Here is an 8,841-nt window from a genome sequence, read left to right on the forward strand (position 1 = left end):
TACTCTCTGTACGGAGGGCGGTTGTAGCTGTGCTGGTACTGTCTGTCTGTACGGAGGGCTGTTGTAGCGGGGCTCTTACTGTCTGTATAGAGGGCTGTAGAAGCGTAGCTGGTACTGTCTGTCTGTACGGAGGGCTGTTATTGTAAGTTTTTACAGAGGGCTGTTGTAGCGGGACTGGTACTGTCTGTACGCAGGGCTGGTACTTATTGTACAGAGAGCTGTTGTAGCGGGGCTGGTAAAGTCAGTCTGTACAGAGGGCTGTTGTAGCGAGGGTGGTACTGTCCGTCTGTATGGAGAACTGTTGCAGCTGGGCTTGTATTGTCTGTTTATACGTAGGGCTGTTGTAGCTGGGCTGGTACTGTCTGTTTGTACGGAGGGCTGTTGTAGCGGGGCTGGTACTGTCTGTCTGTACTTAAAGCTGTTGTAGCGGGGCAGGTACTGTCTGTCTGTACGAAGGGCTGTTATAGCGCAGTTGGTACTGTCTGTCTGTCTGTCTGTCTGTCTGTCTGTCTGTACGGAGAACTGTTGGAGAAAGCCTGGTACTGTCCGTCTGTACGGAATGCTGTTGTAGCGGAGCTGGTACTGTCTGTACGGAGGGTTGCTGTAGCAGGATTGGTACTGTCTGTCAGTATGGAGGGCTGTAGTAGCGAGGCTAGTACTGTCTGTCTGTATGGAGGACTGTTGTAGCTGGGCTAGTACTGTCTGTCTGTACGGAAGGAAGTTGTAGCTGGGCTGGTACTGTCTGTCTGTCTGTATGGAGGACTGTTGTAGCTGGGTTGGTATTGTCTGGCTGTACAGAGAGCTGATGTAGCAAAGCTGGTACAGTTTGTCTGTTCAGAGGGCTGTTATAGCGGGGTTGGTACTTTCTGTTTGTAAGGAAGGCTATTGTAGCTGGGCTGGTACTGTCTGTATGGAGGTCTGTTATAGCGAGGCTGGTACTGTCTGTCTGTACGGAGTACTGTCGGTGTGAGCCTGGAACTGTCCGTCTGTACGGACGGCTCTTGTAGCGTGGTTGGTACTGTTTGTCAGTAGCAGGGCTGGTACTGTCTGTATGGAGGGCTGTTGTAGCTGGGCTGATACTGTCTGTATGGAGGGCTGTTGTAGCTGGGCTGATACTGAATGTCTGTACGGAAGGCTGTTGTAGCTGAGTTGGTACTTATGTCTGTACGGAGGACTGATGTACTAACACAGGACTGTTGTAGTAACGAAGGACTACTGTAATAATGCAGGACTGCTGAAATGACACAGGACTGCAGTAGTGATCCAGGACTGTTCTAGTGACGCAAAACTGTTGTAGTGACGCAAAATTGCTGTAGTGACACAAGACTGTTGTAGTGACGCAAAACTGCTGTAGTGACGCAGGACTTGTAGTGACGCAGAACTTTTGTAGTGACGCAGGACTGCTGTAGTGATGCAGGACTGCTGTAGTGACCCAGGACTGCTGTAGTAATGCAGGACTCCTGTAGTGACAAAGGACTGATGTAGTGACCCAGGACTGCTGTAGTGACCCAGGACTGCTGTAGTGACGCAAGACTGCTGTAGAGATGCAGGACTGCTGTAGTGACGCAAGACTGCTGTAGTGACGCAGGACTGTATTAGTGACGCAAAACAGCTGTAGTGACGATGGACTGATGTAGTGACGCAGGACTGATGTAGTGACGCAAGACTGCTGTAGTGACACAGGACTGCTGTAGTGACACAGGACTGCTGTAGTGATGTAGGACTGCTATAGTGACGCAGGACTGCTGTAGTGATGTAGGACTGCTATAGTGACGCAGGACTGTTGTAGTGACGCAGGACTGATGTAGTGATGCAAACCTGCTGTAGTGGCACAGGAGTACTGTAGTGATGCAGGAATGCTGTAGTGATGCAGGACTGCTGTAGTGATGCAGGACTGTTGTAGTGACGCAGCACTGCTGTAGTGATGTAGGACTGCTGTAGTGACGAAGGACTGCTTTAGTGACGCAGGATTGCTATAGTGACGCGGAACTGTTGCAGTGACGCAACACTGCTGTAGTGACGCAGGAATGCTGTAGTGACGCAGGACTGCTGTAGTGATGCAGGACTGTCGTAGTGACGCAGGACTGCTCAAGTGACGCAGGACTGCTCAAGTGACGCAGGACTGATGTAATAACGTAGGACTGCTGTAGTGATGCAGGACTGCTGTAGTGACGCAGGACTGCTGTAGTGATGCAGGACTGCTGTAGTGACGCAGGGCTGCTGTAGTGATGCAGGACTGCTGTAGTGATGCAGGACTGCTGTAGTGATGCAGGACTGCTGTAGTGATGCAGGACTGATGTAATAACGTAGGACTGCTGTAGTGATGCAGGACTGCTGTAGTGATGCAGGACTGCTGTAGTGATGCAGGACTGCTGTAGTGACGCAGGACTGCTGTAGTGATGCAGGACTGCTGTAGTGATGCAGGACTGTTGTAGTGACGCAGGACTGCTGTAGTGACGCAGGACTGCTGTAGTGATGCAGGACTGCTGTAGTGATGCAGGACTGCTGTAGTGATGCAGGACTGCTGTAATGACACAGGACTGCTGTAGTGATGCAGGACTGCTGTAGTGATGCAGGACTGCTGTAGTGATGCAGGACTGCTGTAGTGATGCAGGACTGCTGTAGTGATGCAGGACTGCTGTAGTGATGCAGGACTGCTGTAGTGATGCAGGACTGCTGTAGTGATGCAGGACTGCTGTAGTGATGCAGGACTGCTGTAGTGATGCAGGACTGCTGTAGTGATGCAGGACTGCTGTAGTGATGCAGGACTGCTGTAGTGATGCAGGACTGCTGTAGTGATGCAGGACTGCTGTAGTGATGCAGGACTGCTGTAGTGACGCAGGACTGCTGTAGTGATGCAGGACTGCTGTAGTGATGCAGCACGGCTGTAGTGATGCAGGACTGCTGTAGTGATGCAGGACTGCTGTAGTGATGCAGGACTGCTGTAATGACACAGTACTGTTATAATGACACAGGACTGAATAGTGTTGCCGGACTGCTGTAGTGAAGCAAGACTGTTTTACGACTAAGGACTGCTGTAGGGACGCAGGACTGCTGTGGTGACGCAGGACTTCTGTAGTGACGCAGGACTGCTGTGGTGACGCAAAACTGCTGTAGTGACGCAGGAATGCTGAAGTGATGCAGGACTGCAGTAGTGACGCAGGCTGCTGTAGTGGCGAAGGACTGCTGTATTAACACAGGACTGCTGTTGTGACGCAGGACACCTGTAGTGACGCGGGAATGCTGTAGTGACCCAGGACTGCTGTAGTGACCCAGGACTGCTGTAGTGACCCAGGACTGCTGTAGTGACCCAGGACTGCTGTAGTGACCCAGGACTGCTGTAGTGACACAGGACTGCTGTAGTGACCCAGGACTGCTGTAGTGACCCAGGACTGCTGTAGTGACCCAGGACTGCTGTAGTGACCCAGGACTGCTGTAGTGACCCAGGACTGCTGTAGTGACACAGGACTGCTGTAGTGACCCAGGACTGCTGTAGTGACCCAGGACTGCTGTAGTGACCCAGGACTGCTGTAGTGACCCAGGACTGCTGTAGTGACACAGGACTGCTGTAGTGACCCAGGACTGCTGTAGTGACCCAGGACTGCTGTAGTGACCCAGGACTGCTGTAGTGACCCAGGACTGCTGTAGTGACCCAGGACTGCTGTAGTGACCCAGGACTGCTGTAGTGACCCAGGACTGCTGTAGTGACCCAGGACTGCTGTAGTGACCCAGGACTGCTGTAGTGACCCAGGACTGCTGTAGTGACACAGGACTGCTGTAGTGACCCAGGACTGCTGTAGTGACCCAGGACTGCTGTAGTGACCCAGGACTGCTGTAGTGACCCAGGACTGCTGTAGTGACCCAGGACTGCTGTAGTGATGCAGCACGGCTGTAGTGACCCAGGACTGCTGTAGTGACACAGGACTGCTGTAGTGACCCAGGACTGCTGTAGTGACACAGGACTGCTGTAGTGATGCAGCACGGCTGTAGTGACGCAGGACGCAGGTGTTGACCACCTGCTGGTCCCCACAGGAGTGTTGACCACCAGCTGGTCCCCACGGGAATGTTGACCACCAGCTGGGCCCCACGAGTGTGTTGGCCACCAGCTGGGACCCCAGGGGAGTGTTGCCCTCCAGCTGGACCTCCACAAAAGTGTTGACCACCAGCTGGGCCCCGCGGAAGTGTTGACCAAGAACTGGGCCCCCACGGGAGAGTTGATCAATAGCTTGGCCCCCACGGAAGTGTTGACCACCAGATTGGTCCCAAAGGAGTGTTGACCACCTGTTGGTCCCCCACGGGACTTTTGATCACCACCTGGGCCACACGGTAGTATTAACCACCAGCTGGGCCTCACGGTAGTGTTAACCACTAGCTGGGCCCGACGGAAGTGTTGACCACGAGCTGGGGCCCCCACAGTTGTGTTGACCACCAGCTGGGACCCCCACCGGGAGTGTTGACCACCTGCTGGCCCCACGGGAGTATTGACCACCAGCTGGGCTGGTGGTCCGTGATAACACTTCCGGGCCGACACCAGAGTGTTGACCACCAGCTGGACTCCACGGAACTGTTGACCACCAGCTGGACTCCACGGAAGTGTTGACCACAAGCTGGGCCCACGGGAGTGTTGACCACAAGCTGGGCCCACGGGAGTGTTGACCACCAGCTGGACCCCACGGAAGTGTTGACCACAAGCTGGACCCCACGGAAGTGATGACCACAAGCTGGGCCCACGGGAGTGTTGACCACGAGCTGAGCCCCCACGGGTGTGTTGACCACCAGCTGGGCCCCACAAGAATGTTGGCCACCAGCTGGGCCCCACGGGAATGTTGACCACCAGCTGGGCCCCACGGGAATGTTGGCCACCAGCTGGGCCCCACGAGAGTGTTGACCACCAGCTGGGCCCCACGGGAGTGTTAACCACCAGCAGGGCCCCCACGGAAGTGTTGACCACCAGCTGGGCCCCACAAGAATGTTGGCCACCAGCTGGGCCCCACGGGAATGTTGACCACCAGCTGGGCCCCACGGGAATGTTGGCCACCAGCTGGGCCCCACGAGAGTGTTGACCACCAGCTGGGCCCCACGGGAGTGTTAACCACCAGCAGGGCCCCCACGGAAGTTTTGGCCACCAGCTGGGCCCCCACGGAAGTGTTGACCACCAGCTGGGGCCCACAAGAGTGTTGACCACCAGCTGGGCCCCACAAGAGTGTTGACCACCAGCTGGGCCCCACGAGAGTGTTGACCACCAACTGGGCCCAACAGCAGTGTTGACCACCAACTGGGTCCCACGGGAGTGTTGACCACCAGCTGGGCCCCCACGGAAGTGTTGGCCACCAGCTGGGCCCCCACGGAAGTGTTGACCACCAGCTGGGCCTCACAAGAGTGTTGACCACCAGCTGGGCCCCACAAGAGTGTTGACCACCAGCTGGGCCCCACAAGAGTGTTGACCACCAGCTGGGCCCCACAAGAATGTTGGCCACCAGCTGGGCCCCACGGAAGTGTTGGCCACCAGCTGGGCCCCACGAGAATGTTGACCACCAGCTGGGCCCCACGAGAGTGTTGACCACCAGCTGGGCCCCACGGGAATGTTGGCCACCAGCTGGGCCCCACGAGAGTGTTGACCACCAGCTGGGCCTCACGGGAGTGTTAACCACCAGCTGGGCCCCCACGGAAATGTTGACCACCAGCTGGGCCCCGACGGAAGTGTTGACCACCAGCTGGGCCCCCACGGAAGTGTTGACCACCAGCTGGGCCCCACGGGAGTGTTGACCACTAGCTGGGCCCCACGAGAGTGTTGACCACCAGCTGGGCCCCACAAGAGTGTTGACCACCAGCTGGACCCCCACGGAAGTGTTGACCACCAGCTGGGCCCCACGGGAGTGTTGACCACCAGCTGGGCCCCACGAGAGTGTTGACCACCAGCTGGGCCCCACGAGAGTGTTGACCACCAGCTGGGCCCCACGGAAAGTGTTAACCACCAGCTGGGCCCCACGGGAGTGTTGACCACCAGCTGGGCCCCCACGGAAGTGTTGACCACCAGCTGGGCCCCACGGAAAGTGTTAACCACCAGCTGGGCCCCACGGAAAGTGTTAACCACCAGCTGGGCCCCACGGGAGTGTTGACCACCAGCTGGGCCCCCACGGAAGTGTTGACCACCAGCTGGGCCCCACAAGAGTGTTGACCACCAGCTGGGTCCCACGAGAGTGTTGACCATCAACTGGGCCCAACAGGAGTGTTGACCACCAACTGGGTCCCACGGGAGTGTTGACCACCAGCTGGGCCCCACGGAGAGTGTTAACCACCAGCTGGGCCCCACAGGAGTGTTGACCACCAGCTGGGCCCCACGAAAAGTGTTGACCACCAGCTGGGCCCCACGAAAAGTGTTGACCACCAGCTGGGCCCCACGGCAGTGTTGACCACCAGCTGGGCCCCACGAAAAGTGTTAACCACCAGCTGGGCCCCACGAGAGTGTTGACCACCAGCTGGGCCCCACGAGAGTGTTAGCCACCAGCTGGGCCCCACGGGAGTGTTAACCACCAGCTGGGCCCCACGGGAGTGTTAACCACCAGCTGGGCCCCACGGAAAGTGTTGACCACCAGCTGGGCCCCCACTGGAGTGTTGACCACCAGCTGGGCCCCACGGGAGTGTTAACCACCAGCTGGGCCCCACGGGAGTGTTGACCACCAGCTGGGCCCCACGGGAGTGTTGGCCACCAGCTGGGCCCCACGGGAGTGTTGACCACCAGCTGGGCCCCACGGGAGTGTTAACCACCAGCTGGGCCCCACGGAAAGTGTTGACCACCAGCTGGGCCCCCACTGGAGTGTTGACCACCAGCTGGGCCCCACGGGAGTGTTAACCACCTGCTCGGCCCCTACGGGAGTGTTAACCACCAGCTGGGCCCCCACTGGAGTGTTGACCACCAGCTGGGCCCCACGGAAGTGTTAACCACCTGCTGGGCCCCTACGGGAGTGTTAACCACCAGCTGGGCCCCCACTGGAGTGTTGACCACCAGCTGGGCCCCACGGGAGTGTTAACCACCAGCTGGGCCCTCACGGAAGTGTTAACCATCAGTTGGGGACCAAGGGAGTGCTGACCACCAGCTGGGCCCCCACGGTAAAGTTAACCACCAGCTGGGCCCCCACGGAAGTGTTAACCATCAGCTGAGCCCCACGGGAGTGTTGACCACCAGCTGGGCCCCACGGGAGTGTTGACCACCAGCTGGGCCCCCACTGGAGTGTTAACCACCAGCTGGGCCCCCACTGGAGTGTTAACCACCAGCTGGGCCCCACGGAAAGTGTTGACCACCAGCTGGGCCCCCACTGGAGTGTTGACCACCAGCTGGGCCCCACGGAAAGTGTTGACCACCAGCTGGGCTCCCTCGGGAATGTTAACCACCACCTGGGCCCCACGGGAGTGTTGACCACCACCTGGGCCCCACAGGAGTGTTGACCACCAGCTGGGCCCCACGGGAGTGTTGACCACCAGCTGGGCCCCACGAAAAGTGTCAACCACCAGCTGGGCCCCACGAGAGTGTTGACCACCAGCTGGGCCCCACGAGAGGGTTAACCACCAGCTGGGCCCCACGGGAGTGTTGACCACCAGCTGGGCCCCACGGGAGTGTTAACCACCAGCTGGGCCCCCACGGAAGTGTTAACCATCAGCTGAGCCCCACGGGAGTGTTGACCACCAGCTGGGCCCCACGGGAGTGTTGACCACCAGCTGGGCCCCCACTGGAGTGTTAACCACCAGCTGGGCCCCCACTGGAGTGTTAACCACCAGCTGGGCCCCACGGAAAGTGTTGACCACCAGCTGGGCCCCCACTGGAGTGTTGACCACCAGCTGGGCCCCACGGAAAGTGTTGACCACCAGCTGGGCTCCCTCGGGAATGTTAACCACCACCTGGGCCCCACGGGAGTGTTGACCACCACCTGGGCCCCACAGGAGTGTTGACTACCAGCTGGGCCCCACGGGAGTGTTGACCACCAGCTGGGCCCCACGAAAAGTGTTAACCACCAGCTGGGCCCCACGAGAGTGTTGACCACCAGCTGGGCCCCACGGGAGTGTTAACCACCAGCTGGGCCCCACGGGAGTGTTGACCACCAGCTGGGCCCCACGGGAGTGTTAACCACCAGCTGGGCCCCACGGGAGTGTTAATTACCAGCTGGGCCCCACGGAAAGTGTTGACCACCAGCTGGGCCCCCACTGGAGTGTTGACCACCAGCTGGGCCCCACGGGAGTGTTAACCACCAGCTGGGCCCCACGGGAGTGTTGACCACCAGCTGGGCCCCACGGGAGTGTTGGCCACCAGCTGGGCCCCACGGGAGTGTTGACCACCAGCTGGGCCCCACGGGAGTGTTAACCACCAGCTGGGCCCCACGGAAAGTGTTGACCACCAGCTGGGCCCCCACTGGAGTGTTGACCACCAGCTGGGCCCCACGGGAGTGTTAACCACCTGCTGGGCCCCTACGGGAGTGTTAACCACCAGCTGGGCCCCCACTGGAGTGTTGACCACCAGCTGGGCCCCACGGAAGTGTTAACCACCTACTGGGCCCCTACGGGAGTGTTAACCACCAGCTGGGCCCCCACTGGAGTGTTGACCACCAGCTGAGCCCCACGGGAGTGTTAACCACCTGCTGGGCCCCTACGGGAGTGTTAACCACCAGCTGGGCCCTCACGGAAGTGTTAAATATCAGTTGGGCCCCAAGGGAGTGTTGACCACCAGCTGGGCCCCCACGGTAGTGTTAACCACCAGCTGGGCCCCCACGGAAGTGTTAACCATCAGCTGAGCCCCACGGGAGTGTTGACCACCAGCTGGGCCCCACGGGAGTGTTGACCACCAGCTGG

Source organism: Procambarus clarkii, chromosome 64 (genome assembly GCF_040958095.1).
Source record: "Procambarus clarkii isolate CNS0578487 chromosome 64, FALCON_Pclarkii_2.0, whole genome shotgun sequence".
Taxonomy (NCBI): domain Eukaryota; kingdom Metazoa; phylum Arthropoda; class Malacostraca; order Decapoda; family Cambaridae; genus Procambarus; species Procambarus clarkii.